This window comes from Lissotriton vulgaris, chromosome 12 (genome assembly GCF_964263255.1).
Source record: "Lissotriton vulgaris chromosome 12, aLisVul1.2, whole genome shotgun sequence".
NCBI classification, from domain to species: Eukaryota; Metazoa; Chordata; class Amphibia; order Caudata; family Salamandridae; genus Lissotriton; species Lissotriton vulgaris.
In genome coordinates this window covers 516,529,190-516,552,617 of record NC_141700.1, presented here as the reverse complement: position 1 = coordinate 516,552,617, position 23,428 = coordinate 516,529,190, and positions in this window count along the sequence as shown.

The window sequence follows — 23,428 nt, the reverse complement described above, 5'->3', positions numbered from 1 at the left end:
GATTTCGCTATTTTCTTCGATGGAAAGGTGAAATCACTTGTGGATCAGGTTGCTCATCCTACACCTCCAGAGGAGCGCAAATCCTTAACCATTTGGCAGAGCTTTGACCCCATATCTGAAGATGCCCTTCTCAAGTGCATATGCGAAACAAAGCCCTCCAACCATTCTCTTGACCCTATTCCCAGTGCCATTGCCTTTGACTTCTATACCCATTCCCTCTCCTATTGGCCCACTCTGATCAATATCTCCCTCTGGCAAGGCTCCCTTCCTGTCTCCTTCAAAACTGGGCAGGTCACCCCTCTGCTGAAAAAGCCCACTGCTGATGCGAATGACCTCAACAACTTCCGCCCCATCACCAACCTTCCCTTTCTTGCGAAGATCACGGAAAGATGTGTAGCCAAACAACTCTCTCGTCATATCAAGGACAATGATCTTCTTGACAATTGTCAGTCCGGCTTCATCCAAAACTGCAGCACTGAAACAGCCCTACTGCAAGTGGTTGATGATGCGCTGAGGATACTCGACTCAAGGGGGTCCTGTCTGCTAATTCTCCTTGACCTTTCCGCAGCCTTCGACACTGTTAATCACAACACCCTCCTCAATATTCTTCAACAGAGAATGGGCTTGGAGGGCACTGTGCTTAAATGGTTTGCATCCTTCCTCTCTGACAGATCTCAAATTATCAAAATAGCGAACAGTCTTTCTTCTCCTGTGGCGGTGGGTCAAGGTGTTCCCCAAGGCTCTATACTTGCACCCACATTGTTCAATCTCTACTTAGAACCACTGGGAAACCTCCTAAGCAAATCCGGGATTAACTATCATCTCTATGCAGATGACACTCAACTCTACCTCAAGGTTGCCTCCACTCATGACCTCTCCATCCTAAGCTCCACTCTCGACTCCATTCAAAATTGGATGTCATCTCATCAATTGATTCTGAATCCCTCCAAAACTGAATTCCTCCTCTTCTCCTCCTCACTCTCTCCCCCCCCCGGTTCAATCATGGATGGATCAGATGAATCTACTCAACAATAAACCCATCATTGTCGACAGCGCAAAATCCCTTGGTGTCATTCTAGACAAAAAACTCAATCTAACTCCCCACATCAATTCTATTGCAAAATCTGCTCGCTACCAACTGCGCCTTCTTTGGGGAATACGTCGCTTCTTCCCGGAGCAGGACCTTATAACCCTGGTGCAATCGCTGGTCCTCTCCAGACTAGACTACTGCAATTCTCTTCTTACTGGCCTCCCCAAATCTCACCTGTCCCCACTTAAGTCTGTCTTCCATTCAGCAGCTCGTTTCATTTATGGGGCCAAAAGAAGCGATCACATCACACCGATGTTATCCACCCTCCGCTGGCTTCCCTTCGAGGCTAGAGCTATCTACAAGACCGCTTGTATTATACCTCAAATTATACTCTGTTTTCTCTTATAACTACACACTTGTCACTTTCCTCTTGTGCACTTTTGACTACCTCATGTATTTTTGGTTGCTCACAATTTTTACTACCTCAAGTATTTTGTTTGCTCACAATTATCACAATTACCTTTACTACCTCATGTATTTTTGGTTGCTCACAATTTTTACTACTACCTCAAGTATTTTGTTTGCTCACAATTGTCACTTTTACCTTTACTACCCCATGTAATTTTGGTGGCTCACAATTTTTACTACCTCATGTATTTTGTTTGCTCACAATTGTCACTATTACCTTATGTAAGTAACGTATGCTTTTGTAATCTGCTCTTTTGTAATGTTTCTCATTATGTTTCATTTCTGTTCCTAATGTGAAGCGCTCTGACGCCTTCGGGTAAAGTCCGCGCTATATAAAAATGCATAAATAAAATAAATAAATAAATAAAAAAAAGTGGGTTTTGGTACCATGACTAATGGATTAGCTCAAGGGCTATCCGAAGGCTCAATGACGCCCAACTCCAGCATCTTTTGGACCTCAGCCCTGATGCATTCTCTGACATAGGCTGTCTATAAATGTTGTTCTTCACAGGATTACTGTCACCTGTGTTCACTTCATGTGTAAACCAGGTGGTTTGAATGGGAGTCAGAGAAAACATGTGCGCAAACTGATTGAGCACTTTCCTGCAATCAGCTTGCTGCTGGTCAATGAGGCTGCTTGCCAAGGCTACTCCATCAGCTGACCCATCAACAGGGCCCTGAGAGAGGATACCGGGAAAAGGTCACTCTTTTTATCCTGTCCCTCATCAGAGGCAATGGACCCCTAACTGGATGCCCAAACAGAAGTTCAAATGGGGTGTGAAAACCACCTTCTGTGGAACCTCTCTGTAGGCAAAGAGAAGGCAGGGAAGTAAGTCATTCCATTTTTACCTAAGCGCTTCTGGGAGCCCCAGAATCATACCCTTCAGTGTCTTGTTGAACCTTTCAACAAATCAATTGCACTGTGGATGGTAGGGTGTGGTGAACTTGTAGTTCCCTCGACACTCTTTCCATATGGCCGTGATATAACTAGACATGGAGTTTGTACATCTGTCTGTTAAAAACCTCCTTAGGGAAACCCACTCTGGAAAAGACTCCCAGAAGGGCCCTAGCCACCACAGGGGTTGTAATGGTCCTAACGGGAATAACCTTTGGATACCTAGTGCATGGTCTACTACCACTAGGATGTAACTATGTCCAGATGCTGTTGGAGGGTTTATGGGACCAACAATGTCTATCCTTACCCTCTCAAAGGGACCCCAACCACTAGGAGCGGAATTAAGGGGGCCTTTGTTGTGCTACCTGACTTACCACTGACTTGGCAAGTGACACAGGAGCGTCAAAACTCCTTGGTGACCTCAGACATATGGGGCCAGTGAAAATAAGGGACAAGCGTTTCCAAAGTCTTGCTTTGCCCATGATGCTCTGCAAGGGGAATGTCAAGTGCCAGGGACAGAAGAAAACCCCTGAACTTTTGAGGTATTACCAACCTCCTGGTGGCACCAGGCTTGGGGTCTCTACCCTCTGAGAACAGGAGCCCATCTTCCTGATCGATCCTATGGGGCCCACTCACATTCTCTGCTTCCTCAGCAGCAGCTTGCTGTCTGAGCTGTTCAAGAGAGGGGCAGGATTTCTGCTCCAAACTCAAGTCTGCCCTGGAAGGGCCCCATGCCCCCAAGAACTCTGCCGGGTCAGGCCCAAGTTTCTCTGGGACAGTTTATTCACAGGGACTGAGATCATCTTGCTCAAGGGACTGATCCTCACTGGGAGTTTGGGAGGAGGATACGTCTTTACTCTTCCCGCTCCTTCTCTTAGTAGCTATCTGGTCCTTTCTGTCAGGATCCAGCGCTCCTTCAGTGCTTAACTGTTTGGCCTTAGCCCCAGTGACAGCAAATGATGCTGGCAGAGATTCCCATCATCTCTGCATGTGTACTGAACTCCACTTATGACTGGGCTGAAGTTTCCAAATAATTGCCCAGTAGACAATCTACAGGTAGGTCTGGAGACACCACAACTCTTTTAGGGCGAGTTATCCTTCTCCAGCTGAAATTCACAACTGCCAGGGAAAGATCAATCCTGACATTGCTAGTGTTGGTTAACTTAGTACATCTATCCAAGTATGATCTGTTCAGGAGGCACACGTTTCTCTGTCATCACTGTGACACTGGCCCTTGTGTCCAGTTAAACCATAGCTTTTTTTCCATTGATCAAAGGCTGTTGTCTGTAATTGCTCAAGTTAGTTGGACTTACTAGTAAGGTGGCACGATCTAAGCCACCATCACAGACAAGGACAACCTGAGTGGGATTCCAGAAAAGGCCAGAACTCACTTCAGAACCCAAGGTTAACCCTACTAATACCTTGGTTGCATTGGTTACTGTACTACCACTTGTACTGGTGCTGGGGGAAGCAGATGCCTTAAGGGCAATGGTAGTAGCTTCCTTGTTGTTGGTCTTAGGACAATCAGCATCCCTTGTCCAATGGCTTTTTTCCCTACACAAGTAACACCAAGGTTTCTTTATACCCTTCTTGGAGTTTTGGGATTCACCCCCAGATGCACGTTCTTGTAGACGTTGAGAAGACTCCTTTTTATCTTTACCCTTCTCCCCACCCTTCTCTTGGGTTTTAGAAGAATCTTGCTTTCTTCTGGTCACCTACACCATCATGGTTTTTCTGCTTAACCCTGGTACTGGTGCCTGAGTTGGTTCTGACAATTATTATGGATGTGTTCCCTCACCAACAAATTGTACAATCCCTCATAGTCCTGTACCTTGCTTCCATGAAGCCAGCCTTCCAGAGCCCTAATAGCATTGTCTATGAAATCAACCCAGTATTGAGTGTGTGCCTTCAGAGTATCCCTGAACTTAACTCTGTACTGTTGATTGGTTGAAGCCAACCCCATCTATGAGGGCACTCTTTAAGACTGAGTAATTGTCAGCATCCTCTTCTCTAACAGTGAGGAGCTTGTCTCTACCTTTGTTAGCAGAGGAGGACCATAGGGAAGCTGCCCACTGCCCTTGAGGTATCTTCTGAACGTTGCTGGCACTCTTTAAAGCAGTGAGCCATTTATGGATATCACCCCCCACCTGGTAAGGAGGGGCTATCTTGCTCAGGTTCCTAGTATCAAATGAGGATTCCCTGACTATAGGTACACTAGTGCTGCCACCATCGGACTCTAGTCCCAAATGTTTCCTAGCTCTCTGGACTTCCAGGGTCTCTTTACCATGGCCAACTGTTCTTGCCTGAGCTTGAGTCTAACACTCTCAAGTTTGACCAGGTGGTATTCCCTCTCTAGAGAGTCCTCCCTCTTGCTAGAGATGGAGGTCCCTATGGAATTTCCAGAGGCATTTAAATTAGCAGAGGACCGTCTAGACCTCCCCTCCATCCTCTGTACCCTCCCAGGAGGAACAAAGGTTGACCTACCTCTGTTTCATCAGTACTATTTCTTGGGGGATTAGAGTTCACCAAGGTGGAGTCATCAGACTCCTCCTGGTCATGCTCAGAATTAGAGTCACTAGGGGCAACCCCTCCTCACCCATCTCCTGGAGCATCCCCACCCTCTTTGTCCTGTTCATCTGACCTATCAGGATTCTGGTGGTCATCTAGGATAAGCAGCTCTAAGAAGTGCTTAGTGATGGGGTTACTACCCATCTTCAATTTTCTAGAGGTACACAGGGTCCTTAGTTCCTGGAACTTAAGACCACTATATCTAGAGGATTAGGAACAAGAGGTAATTAAGGATATTGTGGGACTCGCTCAGAGGGATCTCCAGACTGCTAGCCTACATCCCTGGACACTCGTTGCTGCTTGCTCGGGTGGGACTCAGTCCCACAGCCTGCTCTGCTTTGCCTGAGGGGAAGGGAGGGGCCTCCTTCCAAAAAACTCTGCGACCGCTTACCGCAGCGCGGGGTGCGCTGAGAGGGATCTCCAGGCTGCTAGCCTGCTTCGCTGGACACTCGTTGCTTGCTGGGGTGGAACTCTGCCCCCCAGCCTGCTCTGCTTTGCCTGAGGGTAAGGGAGAGGCCTCCCTCCAATAAACTCTGCGGCCGCTTCCCACAGCTCAGGATGCGCTGAGAGAGATCTCCAGGCTATTAGCCTCCATCGCTGGACACTCGTTGCCGCTTGCTGTGGTAGGACTCGGTCCCCCAGCCTGCTCTGCTTTGCCTGAGGGGAAGGGAGGGGCCTCCCTTCAATAAACTCTTTCAGCCGCTTCCTGTGGCGCAGGATGCGCACTGGCGGGCCCGTCACTGCCCAGAGGAGGCTGGGCTGGACCACCCCTCTGAGATATGCCATTGGAACAGTCTGGCAACAATCCTAAGACGTTACTTTGACCTGAGGTACAGTGTCTCTCCTTTTTGGCGCATGTTCATACTATTGTTGAGACCTTTTGCCAACTCTCTCTTTTTTGGTTCACCCAAACTCTGTCTAGTTTTAGCCTCTATCATTCTTTCCTCTAAACCGGGACTGCACCTGCTGGGAGCATGAGGGGGCACGAGAGCACCAGCAGTAAGTAGAACTTTCACGCCTTAAAGCACTACACCTGAGCATAACAATGGGGAAACGGACCTTATGTGACAAAAAATAAGCGCCCCTTCCACCACCCCCCTCATTGCACCCAACTTCTATTGACAGGATGCTACAGAGGGCCATAGGTGTGGTGGCCACTGAAATAGAACTAACTGAAAGGCGGCTGACTTTAACCCCAGATCTAGATATTTCTTCGACGGGCCCTGACCCCGCATGTACCTCTTTAACCTCGGCCATGAACTCTCTCAAGGATCAGCAATGACAAGCAAAGTTTCCAACATCAACCCGCGCCAAGGGGTGTCATCCCACGCCTGGCTAAAAAAGGTAAAACCAAGCCAATCGTGAGGTCTGGGCCCAAACGGAAAAAGTGTACAGATGGGTCATCGGACTCTGGAGATATCCTGGAAGGTGGATTAGTACACTGTCCACAAGCAGCTTTGGATTATCCAGTCTGGGTGACAAACTTGGTGGTGGATCTTCAGGTTCAAGTTAGGGCTATCGTGAAGGATGAGCTCAGCTCATTGATAGCACAGGTAGACAAGTTGGCTATACTACTCGAGGCAAAAGTGGTCAGCCTAGCACCAACCACAAGGGGGGGGGAGTTTAGCTGCCAGGTAGATCAGGTGGCTGCTTCCCCCAGAACAAGGTCGGATCCCCCACCTGTTCACAAATTTATTCCCACCGCCTACCCAAATCAGGCCAACCATGGAGCCATAAACAGAAGCAGGACATACCCCAATATGCCGATAGAGCAAGACTGTATACACCGGCAGGGGCTTATATGTAGGGAGGGGGAGGCGCCGCTTCTAGCTAAGAAGGCAGGGAAGAGAGGTTAGCCCTCCCTTGTAATAACTTACCTCCTGCTTCATCCCTATATGTCATTATTAAAACAGGTGTACCGGAGCTTAAAAGGGGGCAAAGGGAATCCTATCATGAATTAAGGATCACGTGTATGTTCTGACTGGCCAAGCAGTGACAATTTGCCTATAAAGATGCAGGCGAGATACTCCTAACGCGCAGGGTTGGTTGGGTGGGTTACAGACCGAAAGATGTGCATGGGGATTGCATTGTGATCAATTTAAAAAATCCTATGGTTGTCCAAGCCCTCTTAGGCAGGAACCATTACAGGCAGGAAGGGGGTATTAGGTCTGTACCATTGGAATATTTTTATTCCCCAAGGTTAGCTCCACCAACTAGAGAAGAGAGCAAACTAGATTAGAGATGGGGGTGTGGAACCAGATTTGTCAGCCTACCCGTTTGTGTCAGGAACAGCCCAGACCGTTATTTTTTAATATACCGACAGCAAACAGATATGGGGCCCTAGAGGCAGTTGATTGACTCAAGCCCTGTGTTATCAGGAAGAGAAATTCCATCTCAAGAAGGAGCCCAGGGGAGAGCCACGCCAACTAGGTAGTCCAATTATTTCAGTGTTTTACCTAAGTTGGAGGGGGATGGAGGGAAGGCACACCCTGATGCAATGGAGGGAGGAGCCGGCAGGGGACAACCACCCAAGGTTACAATAAATTCACTTCTGATAAGCCCAAACCATGGGGCAGTACAGGTTAGTGATCTATCCACCCTAATGGTCTCACAATCCCCACTATCCGTACATGGTAAAAATGATTAAATGATGCCAGTATCAGTTCTAGGGCAAAGGGGTTGAAGAGGATCAGCGTTTACCAGCAAGAAGTTGGTCCATCAATGACAGATATCCAGCCCCTAAGCCCAGGCAGCCATTCGGGTCCACCCAGGATGTAGGTATTATCTTGGAATGTTGCGGGTCTTATCGTCAAACTGGATCATCCTGACTGGGGGGTATTTATAGATCAATATGATGTTTGCATGTTTCAAGAAACCTGGGCAAGGGTGTATCTTCAACGGCTGGGATATGTTTCATTTAGAGAAACTGCCACTTTTGGGGTAAATGGCAGGCCTTCAGGGGGGCTTTGTACCTGGGTTGGCTCGCACTTGGGTTGTACAGCAAAGCAAGTGGAGATATCTTCCAATGATATTTTTTGTATTCTTCTTTCTTTTCCATCAAGAGTCAGAATTGCTCTGGTCAATTTTTATTCACAGCTGGTTAGTTATAGCCAAGAATCAACGACCCTCGTTCAGTTGACCACCTTTATATCCACCATCCCCAACAACTTTTCGGTGATCATTGGTGGTGACTTCAACTGCCAGTTTGAGCCCCTGGACAACCTGAATGGAGGAAATCCCAGTGAAGAGGACCTACACAGGGCTATCCCCGGGCCTAATATCCTGCCAAGTAGGGCTTGGACTCCACTAGTGCTCCAGATTAATTCCCTCACCCTGAAACACTCTTTAAGGGCTTGTAATGGCAGTACTAAATCGGACTCACCGGGGAACCACACTTTTAATAGAATAGGGCAACCATCCACCCTTGACTACATTTTAGTAGATACAATGTTTTGGCATAGGGTGGTTCATTTTAAGATTGTGCCTTGCCATGATAACGTCCATAATGTTCTGATCTTCGAGGCGACTGATCCAAAATCTTCGTCCGATGATAGACTAACACTCATTAATTGTAGGAGGAGAGTCTGATGGATGGATATATATCAATCCCAAGAAAAGCTGTCCTCCCAATATGAATCAATCATTCTGTTTTTAATGGCCATAGAATACTCAATTTTTATCAACGGTTTATCCTTTTCCCTCACGAAAGTTGCTGAGAATCACAAAGTATTGACGGCCACATTGGTTAACTCCTTCTCCTCTTATCAATAGAACAAGCAAGCACAAAAAGGCCCGACATTCATGGTTTGGTGACAGCTGCCAAAGGGCCAAGTTAGTTCTTATTACTGCAATTAAAGTTAAGGATAGGCACCTAATTAGAGAAAAAAAGGTGTTCTATAAAAGCACCATTGCCGATGCTAAAAAAAAGGTGGGAGTGCGATAAGTGGGACCCCCTGAGAAGGGCCCTAGCCAATCATGACATTAAGGTCTTTTGGAATGTAGTAAATAAGGGCTGTTCCGAAGGAAAACAGGCTATGGAGCCTAATATTGGAGCGGATGCCTGGATGACACAATTTTGAGTCCCTCTATTCAAGGGTGGAGGATGAGGGTGGCAGAGGTAAACTGCATTGAGGCCGCGAGATAACCCTCAAGTTAAGGTAAGGTAAGTTTATTATGCATGATTAATTAAAACCGAAGGAGATCACTAATGCCTTAAGCAAAGTAGCTCCATCTATGGCTCTGGGGTTAGATAAGATCCCAGGGGACCTCTTTCGAAGTGAACCTACTATCTGGCCCCCTATTTGTGGACCCAGTACAATGCTATTCTACAGAGAATGGCGATTCCAGCTCCCTGGGATGGCGCCGAAATCCTCCCAGTTTACAAAAAGGGCTCACCTCTCTTCCCCACAAACTATAGACCAGAGGTCTTCAAACTTTTTGATGCAGAGACCCCCTTGTAAAACCTTTTTAGGCGTAAGGACCCCCTTCCGACAAAAGATTCTAGAAACTGGTACTCCTCATCATAAACAACTATCGACAACCATAAATGCGCCTGTTAGACCTCATCACATCCATCCATCCATCATTCATCCACTAACACTTCCACACATCCATCCATCCTTCATCCATCCACCCTTTCATCCTTCCATCCATCCATCCATCTTTTACCTATCCACCCGTCCATCCACACACCCACCTTTTCACACATCCATCCATCCATCCATCATTCATCCATGCAACCTTTTATCCATCCATACATCCATCATCCATCCACCCTTTCATCCTTCCATCCATACATCCATCCTTTACCTATCCACCCGTCCATCCATCCATCATTCTTCCACCCACCTTTTCACACATCCATCCATCATTCATCCATGCAACCTTTTATCCATCCACCCATCCATCCATCCTTCATCCATCCACCCTTTTATCCTTCCATCCATACATACATCCATCCTTCATCCATCCTCCCTTTCATTATTCCATCCATATATCCATCCACCCTTTCATCCATACATCCATCCTTCATCCACCCACCCTTTCATCCATCCACCCACCCTTTCATCCATCCATCCACCCACCCATCCATCATTCATCCCCCACCTTTTCACACATCCATCATCCATCATTCATCCATGCAACCTTTTATCCATCCATATATCCATCCCTCATCCATCTACCCTTTCATCCTTCCATCCACCCTTTCATCCTTCCATCCACCCTTTCATCCATCCATCCACCCACCTTTTCACACATCCATCCATCCTTCATCCATCCACCCTTTCATCTTTATATCCATCCACTCATCATTCATCCACCCACCTTTTCACACATCCGTCCACCCTTTCATCCTTCCATCCGTCCATCCACACAGCCATCCACCCTTTCATCCATCCATCCATCCATACATCCTTCATCCGTCCACCCCTTCATCCATCCATCCATTCACCCATCATTCATTCACCCACCTTGTCTGTGCCTCTCTCATGGGGGGTCAGTATCTCTCTGCTTCGTCTTCCTCTTTCATGGGATGGCATTTCTGTGCCTCCCTGCTGGGGGGGGGGGGGGGCAGCCGGCTGTGAAAACATCTCACCATGAAGAACAGACTCTCAGCCACATTTCTCCTGCACAGGCGCCAGGTATGAGGGCTTGTGGGACTTGAACCAATGATATGATTGTAATGTCCTTCTGCTGTCCTTCTGCTGTTTACTGTGTATTTGTAAAGCGCTCTGATACCTACGGGTTAAACTAGCGCTAAATAAAACGTTAAAAGTAAAAATAAACCCACAGCTAAGCCCATTGAACTCAAAGGGCTACAGCCTCCGTCCCCCCCCCCCCCCCCCCCCCCCCCCCCCCAGCTCCTGTATGTCAGCCTGGCTGAAACAGCTTGGACACACACAAAGGCACACCAGAGTCCTGTCACAGGTCTTTAAAAGACCTTTACTTGTTAACGTGGCTTTGATGTTTTTCACACCTCGGTGTGAATTAGGCGTCCTCCGCCTTGAGCACCCTCGATCAGCTCGACGCCAGGAACTGCACTCTGGCAGAATCTGCGACCCCCTTCCCACAGATTGAAGACCTCTGCTATAGACCTATATGTCTGATTGATGTCAGCCAAAAAATATTTGCCCCTGTATTGTTGGGATGACTCCAGAGCTGGATGGAGGAGCAGAATATCCTTAGCCCATATCAAGCCGGCTTTAGAGAAAAGATGTCCACAAAAGACCAGATTTTTAGCCTCCAACTCCTACAATGGAAGCCTGTGTCTATAGAGGGTGGCAGCCTCTATTTAATTTTCGTGGACTTAAAATCCGTGTTTGATATGTTGCTGAGAGACAAACTGTGGGCGACATTAAGGGATTTGGGGGCCCCAGCTTATCTTTGTCACCTGCTGAAACAGCTACATGAAGGCAATTATGCCCAAATTAGGTTTGGCAAACATGGATAACTTACCTATAGACAGAGGTGTTCGACAAGGCTGTGTTCTCGCCCCCACCCTTTTCTGTCTTTGTACGTTGCAGGAGATCGTGTGCGTGCGAGTGCGCAAGTCAGATGTATGTCTGTACAATGCGTGAGGAGCTATGGCAGGCGCACGCCTAATGTATTTTCCCCGATGCGCGAGAGTCTCCGGTTCCAGGGAGCGCTCGCATTACTTGGAGATGTTGTTATTTGAAGGAAATAGAGCGCGTTCTGAGTTCTCGAGTTCAGACGTGTGTCTTCAAGCAGGAAATAGAGGTTGCTTTTCAAACGTGTAATAAAAGGTTGTTATACAACGAGTCTCCGATCGTTCACCAGTTACCAAGGAGCCAGGCCTGAGCATTACAAGATTAAAGCAAAACAATAAAGGATGCGTGACATAATATCATGATATAACAGTGTCGCTTAAATGGTAAGAATCTGCTGCCTTAAATCTAGCAGCCATCTGTGGCACCAGTAACAAAGTGATGAATCATTATATTAATCATACTATATTAACATTATATATTATTTTAATTATATTAATTACATTACATTAATTATGTCATTAATTATAGGGTATATATTCTAACAGTGTCACTTAAATGGTAAGAATCTGCTGCCTTAAATCTAGCAGTCATCTGTGGCACCAGTAACAAAGTGATGAATCATTATATTAATTATACTATATTAATATTATATATTATTTTAATTATATTAAATATATTACATTAATTATGTCATTAATTATAGGGTATATATTATAACAGTGTCGCTTAAATGGTAAGAATCTGCTGCCTTAAATCTAGCAGTCATCTGTGGCACCAGTAACAAAGTGATGAATCATTATATTAATTATACTATATTAATATTATATATTATTTTAATTATATTAAATATATTACATTAATTATGTCATTAATTATAGGGTATATATTATAACAGTGTCGCTTAAATGGTAAGAATCTAAAGCCTTAAATCTAGCAGTCATATGTGGCACCAGTAACAAAGTGATTAACCATTACATTCATTATATTATATTAATATTATATATTAATTAATTATATCATTAATTATAGGGTAGCAGTTAAGTCGAGCAAGCATTGCCAACAACTTGATCAGACAGCATGTGATCAGCCACTGCTTATGAGACAGTCTTGCAGCAAGGCTGCTTAAGCATCTTCTTAGATGGATAACTTTGCCGCATGCAACTTTCAGAAGTTGTGAACAGCACCCGTTTACCTGTGATAATTCAGCGTCTGATAAATTGAAGGTGCCTTCTGAATAACTCAAAAGAATGGGGGTAGTTATTCAACAACGTTAATATTGGTTCAAATTTATCAGAATGGGATTACAGAATTTGACCCCGTTCAAACAATGAAAGAGATTGCTTGTCACCTCCCTTCAAAAGTCATGATTCTGGTATTGCAATGGCCTTCACCGATAGTCACACAACAGAAAATGACAAATTTAGGGAAAATGCACAGAATCTCAAAGATCCATGCCCAAACCAGTAGTCTCAGACACACTAGATGAGAGAAAGGAAAGCATGATCGGAAACAATAAGTCACAAAACTCGAAAAAGTTAAGAGTTGTCTCTCTTTGACCACCTTGTGCAGCATCCTCATATGCCGAGGAGGCATCAGGGTAGGTTTGGGGCAAGTGAACCAGTGAAGTATGCCAGGAGAAGTCATGGACTCCCCAGTACAGTCTCCATAACTGGGCATCCCCTGCAAGATATCTCTTAACAGCACCTTTTAAAAAGGATCGAATGGCTTATGATAGGGATATCTCTGTTATCTAATATACAGGTAACATGGGTCAATGACATACATCCACTCATACAGTGTTTGCTATGAAGTCACAGCAATTGTCATGAACATTTAGCGGCTACAGCTACATTTAGCATTACTTGTGCCACATATGAAGGATTTAGGTACTGCACGGGTTATGACCCTAGGCCCTACGGTGTCTGTGGTCTTTGCATAGGAGTAGCATTGAGCTCTTGCAAACGTAGTAGGTACGACAATAAGGGTTGCCAAATATCTACCGGTCTAGAGGTGGGCGGCTGTAGTTGGGCATAAGTATCACTGGTGGTGTTGCAATATGTCATTCTGTGCAACCATGTGTGGAGTGTAGGGCCAGTTTTACATGTCCACTTAAGGACCACTTCGCGTTTAGCAAGCAGGAGAGCCATCAATACAAAACAACGCCGGGATCTAGAGAGGTCATGGACATACCCCAGTGGAGCAAGGAGGGGTGATGGCGTTATTTCCACCTCAACCATCTTAGATATCTCTGGGAAAATTGATTTTTAATAGTCCTCTATTTTAAGGCACGTCCACGTCATGTGTGCAAAGTCCGCATTCGGGGCATTGCCTCTCAGGCAGGCGTCCGGACGTGCGGGGTCAATGCGATGTAGCTTGTTTGGGGTGATATATACACACCGCAGGAACTTAAAATGCAACAGGTTATGGGGTTGGTTTGGCGACACTTTCCGCATTTGTGCACAGCAACGATACCTTTGGAGGTCAGTTAAGGGGTGTCCAAGATCGCCCTCCCATGCAGCCCTCACCGCTGCATCTCTACTCGGGAGCCGCGCTATCGCCCCCTTGTACAGTTTGGCCACCAGATGGTTCCCATCCCCGCCACTAATGACCCCAGTCAGGAGAGGAAATTCAGTGGGCGCCAAGGGATAGCTCTCCATGCATGCACGGAGCGCCTTTTGTATGCGCATAAGCACATAGTGGTCCAGAGTCGTAGCCTCCCGGAGGCTAGAATATGTGCCCCCCAGGGAAACGGTCTCCAAAGGTAATCAGCTGAAATTTGGACAGCGTTTGTTTTACTTGCGCCTCCTACAGGATGGGTATCCAACTGTTACCGGCCAGGGGCAGAGCGTGGGAGTACAGTGCACTCATACCAGTCACCCTCGCCAGCTTAAGCCAGGCCCAACTCGTGGTGGACAGTGTTTGGATGTCCCGCGGGTCTCTAGGGAAGCCACGCGGCAGTAGTGTGTGGAGTGGGGCTGGAAGTGCCTAGTCCGCCTCATGCTGATAGTATGGGATCCGAATATCCGCATTATACCAGTGTCGAGCAAAACTCGCCTGGGCAACAAGGTAATACATTTGCAGGTTCAGAACGCCAAATCCACCTTTCTCGTAGGGCAATACCAAGGTGTCCCATCCAACCCGGGGCCTACCACCCCACACTAGCTTCCCAAGCAAGGTGTGCAATCTGGAAAAAAAGCTATTATAGCGAGGAATTGGAATGTTCGTGAAAAAATACAAAAATAGCGGCAACCCCACCATTTTTATTATGGCTATTCGGCCTTTCATTCGTAAAGGGGGTCGCAGCTATCGATCTATGTTATTTTCGAGCCTCTCGACCGCCGGGCCATAGTTCAGTAGCAGGACACGGTCCCGGTCCCTGTGAATATGGACACCCAGTTACTTAACTGAGTCGTCACACCAAGTAAACGGGTAGTCCCCTTCTCTAGCACAACCCGTCTCAGTCAACAGGAACACTTATGATTTGTCTCAATTTATGTTTAAACCTGACAGGGTGCCATATCTAGTAACCTCACTAAGCAGCGGTGGTAAGTTGTCATCAGGACGCCGCACGTAAAGTATTCTGTCATCGGCATTGAGTGTGAGCAACAATGGTCCAATCATGAATTGCAGGCCGCAGTGGCTGTGCTTGCTTTATAAATGGCGCACCAACGGGTCTAGCGCCAGTATGGAAAGGACGGGGGACAGTGGGCATCCCTGCCGCGTGCCGCTAGTGAGAGGGAATGCCTTAGTCCACGTGCCATTGAGGCGGATAAAGGCCGTTGGTTGAGTGTACAGCAGTCTGATCACAGCCAAGAACCATTCAGGCATCCCCAGATTGCGCATGGTGGTATAGAGAAATGGCCATTCCATTGAATTGAACTCCTTTTTGGCGTCTAATAGTACAGCTGCAGCCGGTAGAGTCAGTTCAATCCTGTTCAGTGTAGTGAATAATGTGCGTGTGTTCAACGCCGTGGATTTATGTGGAATAAAGCCCGACTGTGCTGGGATATGTGCCGCTCGATAATCAATGCGAGCCTGATGGCTATCGCTTTAGCAAAGATTTTATTGTCAAAGTTCCGCAATGACAAGGGCATGTATGAGGAACATTTCAGGTGATCTTTACAGGGTTTAGGTATTAGGATTATAACTGCTTCTCCTAGAGTGGGCGGGAGTATCCCCTTATCCACTGCCTCCTGAAATACCTCAATAGGTTGTAAGACTAGGAGATCTTTGTATTTTTTTAGAAGCAGCCTGTAAAGCCATCTGGACCAGGCGCTTTAGAGCCATCGAGCGCATTGATGGCGTCCAATATTTCCCCCTCACTGAAGGGTTCGGCCAGGAACTCCTGGTGGACCTTGTCCATCAAGGTGAGGGAAATCTCATCAAGGCACTCCTGACAATCCTCTAGGGATGAATCAGTCTTAGAGGTGTATAGTTCTATATAGTATTTAAGTATCTCTCATAGTATTCCTACATTTCCTGTTATCCGCTCCCCGAATCCCCAGTAAATTCAGCTATGTATGTTGGTTTGCATGTATGTTGCATTAATCTTGCCAGCATACTGCCGGGTCTCTCTCTCTCCCCGTACCGTTGAGCAATGTCATATATTCCCAGAAATTTGCCTTCTCTGTCTGCGGCCTCGCTGAACTCAGCTAGCAGGGCAGCGCACTTCAGAATGTCAGGAGGGTCCGCCTCCTGTGCACTACTGTAAAGGTCCCTAAGTTTTGTCTCTACCTGCGCAACCGTGTGGCAAAGTGACCGTAGCACTCCAGCATGTTTGGAAATGCATTTGCCCCTTGCGTATGCCTTAAACGCCTCCCAAAGGGTGGCCTTGGAATCTACGGAACCGACGTTCAACTGAAAGTAGTCGACGATAGCTTCTCCTAGTTCAGTTGCGAAAGCCGAGTCTCGTAGGGCCATATCTGGAGACCGCCAAGTACGCTCCACCCCTCCAGTCCTCGGAATCTGAAAGACACAGGTTTGTGTTAGATTCCTTACCTTAGAATATCCCTAGACGAGATCCGGAAACTTTTGCGTAGCAGTACCCTTGCGCGTCGGTAGGCATCGTCTGTGGCTCCGCGCCCGTCGTTGGCGCCGGGATGACGTCGCCGGAGTTCTTAGATGCCGCCCTCGCGCGCTGAAGTCAGTTCTTCTTTTTTCCGCTCCAGCAAGCGCCGATCCGGAAAAAGTAGTACCCATAGTCAATTTTTGACTAACTTTTTTGATCCTTTTTGATCATCTTTCGAAGTCACTCGACTCCGACGGTGCCGGTAGGGATGCCTGGGTTCAAACCCTGCATCGATTGTAGCCGACTGATGTCGGTTACCGACTTCCATCGCCAGTGCCTTCACTGTCTGGGCCCCGACCACGACAACAAGTCCTGCTCCGATTGCCGGGCCCTGACGTCCAAAGCTAGACGGGAGCAGTCCTGCAAGCGACTCGAGCTCTGGCAGTCAGCACCGCGCCGCTCGAGGTCCCGGTCCGAAAGGAGGTCGAGGGACCGGTCGCGGGGCCGGAGTCACCACAGTTCCGGGAGTCGTCATCAGTCTTCAGGCTCCATGTCCTCAGGTAAGAGGCACAAGAAGTTGAAGAGGCAACATCGCTCTTCTGACTCCCCCGACGCTCGCGGGGGTTCGGGCAACACAACCCATGCGGCTCCGCCGGAGCCGCAGGCGTCGCAGCCTGCTCCATACCCGCTGGTCCCTGGGCAGAACGCGACGCCTTCCTCATGGCCATGAGGTCGCTCACTCCTCCAGCGGGTTCCGCGGCGCCTTCGGGCCAAGTGGCCCGACGGGGTCCCCAAGCGGGCCGGGGGCTTCAGCCCCGGCGCCGTCGGCGACTTTGGTCCAGATGCCACAGGGACCCGTTGGATCTGGTTCCGGATTCGGGTCGGCGCCGGTCGACCTTACAGCCTCGCCGGCGCCGGCCCCCAGGGTGTTGCCTCCGGTGCCGTCCCAGGACGACGTCGTCCCCGGTCTTACCCTCAATTCGGGTCCGGCTCCGGAGCAGTGCCGTATTCGACGCCGCTAGGAGATTTTTACTTCTACGACCCGGCCCCATCCTTTGACCCTGAGTATCAGGAGATGGGTGGCGAGGAGGATTGGGAGTGATCCGAGTCTTCTCAGGACTGGGCAGGTGAGCTAGGGGAGGCCAGTGGTCTGGACACTTCGCCAGACACTGGTTTTGTATCCCCTCCTACCGTGGCTACGGAGGGGGCTGCCTGTAGTGTGGTGCTGACGCGGGCTGCCAAGGCCTTGGACCTTGTGCTCCCCGTCGAGGCCGTGAGGACTAACCTCCTCACTGAGGTCCTTAAACCGCAGGCAAGCTCGGCTGAGCCTCTGCTGCCGTTTAATGCGGCCTTGTCAGACGTTCTTCTTGGCACTTGGTCCAAGCCCGCTACGGGTCCGCCTGTAGATAGGAACGTGGCCAGGCGCCACCGCCTGGCTCCGGGCGACCCCTGCTTCCTGTCCACGCACCCCACCCCAGAGAGCCTGGTCATCCAGGCCTCTAACTCCAGACCACATTCCCAACGGCTCCCCCGATCGGGAATCCAAGAGGTACCAACAGTGTGGTAAAAAGATGTTCTCCTCACTTAGGGGGTCATTAGGATGGCGGACGGAAGTGCCTCCGCAGACCCAGAGTATGCGGAACAGGCCTATTTTCCATGCGCCCGTCGCGGACACTCCGTCCGCCAAATCAGGATACGAAATACGTGCCAAAATCCGTCCGCGGCGGTAGAACAAGGTCCGCCGCACCACCACACCCAACTACGCGGCGGACGTAACCTTTCCAGAGACTCCGCCGTACGGACTGACGACTAGGACCGTCCTCCAAATCAAGATGGCGGAAAACACACATAAAAGCGCGGCGGAAAAACAACCTGCCTGAACACGGCGGATGCTCCTCAGCGACCATACCCACCACGAGCCGCACGCCGACATGGACCCTGCACTACAGGCTTACCCGATACTCTACGCGATCCAGTACGTCCTCGTCTTGGCCCACCATCGACGACGACGCAGGTAGGCAACTAAGCATTCGCTGTCTGGAGAGGAGTACCGGCAAGGGCGGTGACGTAGGGAGGGGGGAGTGACATGTCCCAAAATGCACAAATGCCTGTGTACGGCAACGCCTCCAAGGGCCGTGACCCAGGTAGGGGAGAGTGACACGTAGCAGAACCAGGGCTCAAGTCGGGGTACCACGCGGGTGGACGGCGTCCCCCCACTAATTTAACAGGGAGCATGATAACTATAAACTGCAACTGAGTGGAAGCCACCTTTTGTATCGTCACTTCCTGTCGTGATTTCAGCGTCCCCCCACTTCTTTTTTCAGGACTTGGGTCCTGAGCAGAACCCACCGCCCCCAAGAAAATACCAATCCACACCAGCATCACACACGCAAGAATGACTCTGACAAAGCACGACACATTAATCCCAATTTTATTTACGCAGATTCGGAGCAAAGTCACAGTCTAGGATGAAGCATGGCCATAGTGGACACCAGAGCAGGAACATCAGATGCAGTACATCAGTATGAGGATAGCAACAGGGCAGTGTGGACACCAGAGAAGGTACATCAGATGCAGTACATCAGTATGAGGATAGCAACAGGGCAGTGTGGACACCAGAGCAGGTACATCAGAGCCAGTACATCAGTATCAGAACAGCAACAGGGCAGCAACAGGGCAGTGTGGACACCGGAGCAGGTACATCAGAGGCAGTACATCAGTATCAGAACAGCAACAGGGCAGCAACAGGGCAGTGTGGACACCAGAGCAGGTACATCAGATGCCGTACATCAGTATCAGAACAGCAACAGGGCAGCAACAGGGCAGTGTGGACACCAGAGCAGGTACATCAGATGCAGTACATCAGTATCAGAACAGCAACAGGGCAGCAACAGGGCAGTGTGGACACCAGAGCAGGTACATCAGATGCAGTACATCAGTATCAGAACAGCAACAGGGCAGCAACAGGGCAGTGTGGACACCAGAGCAGGTACATCAGAGGCAGTACATCAGTATGAGGATAGCAACAGGGCAGTGTGGACACCAGAGCAGGAACATCAGAGGGCACAGTACAGCAACTTACAGCACACTATCAGGTGGATTGCGTGAAGTACCCGCATCGGACACACTGCCAGCACCAGAAACCGGAGTGTGACACACAGCCACAGATGTAGTGACTGACACGTGAGCCACAGACCCAGATACACTGCCAGCACCTGATACAGGAGTGTGACACACCGAGACAGCCCGAGTGACTGACACATGGCCCATAGACCCAGATACACTGCCAGCACCTGATACAGGAGTGTGACACACCGACACAGCCCGAGTGACTGACACATGGCCCATAGACCCAGATACACTGCCAGCACCTGATACAGGAGTGTGACACACCGACACAGCCCGAGTGACTGACACGTGAGCCACAGACCCAGATACACTGCCAGCACCTGATACAGGAGTGTGACACACAGACACAGCCCGAGTGACTGACACATGGCCCATAGACCCAGATACACTGCCAGCACCTGATACAGGATATGTCTCGACTGATACCCTGCCACTAACAGACACATGCAAGTCAACTGCACCAGCGCCACTGTGACCACTGAAATGATGAGCCACAGGGCTGTATGGTCCAGGAGGCAGGGTGGCTCTGGGAGCGGGGGATAGTTGCAATTGGCCGACATCGGATTGGGCATGTGTCAATGCTGTGTGTCTACGCTTCTTTTGGACATGTGCCTGCACCCTGGACAGGACAGGACTCACAAGTCGACCGGACTGAGAAGCAATTTCACCCACCATGGGAGGTGCATGTGCTGGGGGGGGAATGGTCTCTGGGGACGTGCTGGAGCCTGCTTGTCGTTTGCTGTGTGGCTGCCTTGTGGCCTCTGCAACATGTGTCATGGGGGATGCCACGACAGGGTCCACCTGCATCCGTCCCTGACGGGCCATGATGGGAGTGGAGGTAAGGGGTGACTCCACTGCGGAGTCTTCTGTATTCCGTTTGCCAGAAAACAGCTGTCTCAGAGCAACTATGGGTGATGTATGCCTGTCCCTGACAGCGCCACTGTTCATGGGCGAGTCCTTGGGCCTTGGATGTTCCATTTCCGTAGGAGTACTGTAGTCTGCGGACTTGCCCTGTTCCCTGGATGGTGCCCTCTTCCAGGCAGCAGACTTGTCGTCTGTGGTGTACATATCACCAGGACACCCCTTCTGCCCGTGTGTGTCCCTGCCCCTGGGACTGTCCGTGCTCCTCTTAGGTGCGTTTGTCTTGTGACTATTCTTGTCCCTGCCCTTGGGAGTGGCTCCTTCCTTCGTAGTCTCCCTGCCCTTGGGAGTGCCTACATCCTTCCTGCTTTCCCTGCCCTTGGGAGTGGCACCTTCCTTCGTAGTCTCCCTGCCCTTGGGAGTGCCTACATCCTTCCTGCTTTCCCTGCCCTTGGGAGTGGCACATTCCTTCGTAGTCTCCCTGCCCTTGGGAGTGCCTACATCCTTCCTGCTTTCCCTGCCCTTGGGAGTGGCACCTTCCTTCGTAGTCTCCCTGCCCTTGGGAGTGCCTACATCCTTCCTGCTGTCCCTGCCCTTGGGAGTGGCACCTTCCTTCGTAGTCTCCCTGCCCTTGGGAGTGCCTACATCCTTCCTGCTGTCCCTGGCCTTGGGAGTGGCACCTTCCTTCGTAGTCTCCCTGCCCTTGGGAGTGCCTACATCCTTCCTGCTTTCCCTGCCCTTGGGAGTGGCTCCTACCTGCCTAGTCTCCCTGCCCTTGGGAGTGCCTACTTCCTTCCTGCTTTCCCTGGCCTTGGGAGTGGCACCTTCCTTCCTAGTGTCCCTGGCACTGGGAGTATGCGAGCCCTCAAGAGATGTATTTGTCTTCTCACTGTCCTCGTACAGGGTAGTGTCAATGGAAGCGGGAGTGAGTCTTGGCCTGGTAGTACCGTGTGTGTGGGATGGCTGTGCAGCATGTGTAGCCATTACACCCAACCCCTCTTTTGCCTCACGTGTGTGTACTCCACTATATCTGGCGTTGTCCTTGTGAACAGAGTTACCTGACCTAGGGGATGGGGTCTGAGGCCTCCGTGCCTTGACGTGCTGGCTGACGCTGCTTCTAGTGCAATAACCTGTATTAGAGTCCAGGTCAGAAAATTCACTCCCCCCTGACACATCCAGAGTTGTAGATGGTGGAACAGAAGTACCACCCAGTCCATGCGACTGTGCAATGGCAGACTACACACTGTTAGACAATGACTGCAGTGTCCTGTGTATACCAGCCAGATCACCATGCATACCTTCATGAATGCCACCACCTGCCCCAACTTCCTATCGTGGTCTTGGAATGCATTAATCATATTGGTCTGGCCCACACACAGCTGTCGCAGCAGATCAACAGCCTCTGCACAAAGTGAATTTTGGGTCACCGAGGCTGGGGCAGCGGTGCCGACACCGAACGCCACTCTGCTCCCCCTACTCCTGCGTGCACGAACAGTACATGGTGCAGTTGCCGGCAGGGTGGGCCCTGTGTGCTGTGTCCCGACCGAAGGTGTTGGTTGCCCACTCCCAGTCTGTGACAACAGTGCTGACTCACCAACACTGTTGGAAGATGATGACGATGTTGTCTCCACATGCGAGTCCTCCGGGACGGTCCTGTCCCCCTCTCCGCCGCTGGCCCCTTCGGTGTCAGTCTGCGTGTGCGCGACGTCTGATCCGGATGCATTGCCTTCTGTAATCTCCGCCGTCTGTGGCTGAGTGCCCTCTGCCAAAGCTGAAAAGCACAGGAAATGGGTGTAAGTAATGGGCACACACACGTACAGTACTGCTGCAGAATCCCTAAAGCCACTGATGACACTGTCCATCGATCCCCCAACCTGCACACAGCCCACCCCAAGCAGTCATCCTCACAGGAATTCTGTGGCGTTGGCCGTAATACATGTACAGCATGCACACTGGGCATGAGGAACTACATCAGCACACAAGTGTTGCCAAGGGGTGACGGAGCACTACAGCATGTGCATGACAACTGAACAGCTTAGCAGGTGGCGTCTCAACATTCCGCATCTGCAAGTGAAAAGTTAACTGTGGCAATGTCACCAACATGCCATTGGAAATAGACTCACGATCGACGGAAGACCCTAATGTGTGTGGGCAACCATACATGCATTGCACTCACAAGCAACATACACTGACAGTATGCTTACCGCCACGTTGCTGTTCATCCACACGCAACCGCTCGGACAGGTCAGGATGCCTCACAGCTATGACACGGTGCATGAGAGGGGTCATTGAGCGTCGGGCCAGACGTGCCGTCCGTGGAATCAGCCCTAGTGTCACTTCCGCTACATTCTTGCTCAGTCTGGAAATGTCGTCCCAGCGTTTGTGGCAGTGTGTATGTTGTCTATTGGACACCCCCGCTGCTCGTACTTCACGTGCAATGCTCCTCCACACGTCCTTGCGAAGGTGCAGCTTTACCTACCATGATGGGAGACAAAAGGGTGGAAGTCAGGGGACAGTTGGCCAGTCACACAGATAGGAGCAACACATTACTCTCAGCAGCCATGCACATATCGATTCTTTAGTTGTTCACACATCACACCGCCAAGTTTCCCAGAGACCAGGTGCCATATGACACCTCATGCACCACAACTCATCCCCCACGTCCGGGTGCGCCGTACAGGCGTCCGTAGTTGCATAGCACAGCGTCCACGAGGACATCCAGCTCCGCGGCGGTGAAGGGACGAGACCGGACCTCTTTGACTCCCGACATGGCAAGGTCACGGAGTATGGCACTAGAGCGGCAGTCGGTGGTCAGCTCCGCAGCAGCAGGTGGAGGTGATGGTCACAGGCAGCAGTCAGTGGTCAGCTCCGCAGCAGCAGGTGGAGGTGATGGTCACAGGCAGCAGTCGGTGGTCAGCTCCGCAGCAGCAGGTGTAGGTGATGGTCACAGGCAGCAGTCG